Raw genomic sequence first — 1,196 nt, 5'->3', positions numbered from 1 at the left:
AGCCTTTGTGCCCATACAGCTGTTCTAGGATGTCCTTGGCCCCGTCGAGCTGCCATTGTTAGGAACCCCTGACCCCCCGCCTGGGGGGGGGGGCTCCCCTGCGGCGGGAGCCCTCCCAGGAGGAGAGCGCAGGGTGCTGGGGGTTATCTCCTCGCCCCTGAGCCCCACCGCCCCCCCCCCTGAGTCCCTGGAAACCTCCAACGTCCTTTACATCCAAACTAAAGCCCCACCCCCCTCCGCGAGTTCTGAGAGAGAACCGAGCCTGATTTATACTTTACGTCATACGCAGCAGGGAGAGGACGATATCGCTGTCGTCGGGCAGAAAGAAAACGTCTCATCTCCATGTTTTTACTTTTACTTTTTTCCCCCCCGCAAATAGTCTCTATGCACAGCAGCCATATTGGATAGAAAGTGGGCCTTTTCTTACTTCCTTAACAGGTGTTACCAATCATACTAATTAAGGCTCTGTTCCATTCTGGTCTCAAAGTGTGGTCCAGGGGTCCTTGAGGGGGTTCCAAATGGCCCCTTACGGGTGTGTAACTCTTGAGAGTGTACAAATGGAACCAAATGGACCCGTAAGGGTCCATTTGGTTCCATTTGTACACTCTCAGAGTTATGGGAGTCCTTGCAATTAAAAGTTTGAGAACCACTGTGCTACACTTAATGGAACAGAGCCTTCATTAGTATCATTGGTAACACCTGTGAAGGCCCAATTTCCTTCCAATATGGCTGCTGTGCATATAGTCTATTAACGCCCTAGTTGATCATACTACAGCGTCACGCAGAAGCAGCAAAAGTAGCGGAGCTACGCGACGCATTGTTGTAGATCTGCTATTTTTTCGACGGGAAAAAAGCATCTCCAAGTACAGAGTCATCTCAAGTGCCGTGTATGACGAGACAATTTCACGATAAATTGAAATCTCCGCGCTGCGTTTATTGCGAGCGTTTTTTTTAACCGCGATAAACGACAACCACTATCGGGCCATCCCTAATCGTACAGCGGTTGCCGAAAATAGCCGATCCGGAAGCTCACGGCGCGTTGTGAGCTTCTAGATCGGGGCTGTTTTCAATGCATATAAATCATAAGACAGAGGGAGACGGATGAGAGACGCACAACGGGCACAAACCTCGGGGAGTATCTTTGTCTTCTTAATCTGACCACTTTTCGCAGTCCTTTTCTCCACATAAAGATGGAT

The sequence above is a fragment of the Gymnoscopelus microlampas genome (genome assembly GCF_963454915.1).
Source record: "Gymnoscopelus microlampas genome assembly, chromosome: 21".
Lineage (NCBI taxonomy): Eukaryota > Metazoa > Chordata > Actinopteri > Myctophiformes > Myctophidae > Gymnoscopelus > Gymnoscopelus microlampas.
Note: the sequence above shows the minus strand (reverse complement) of the source record.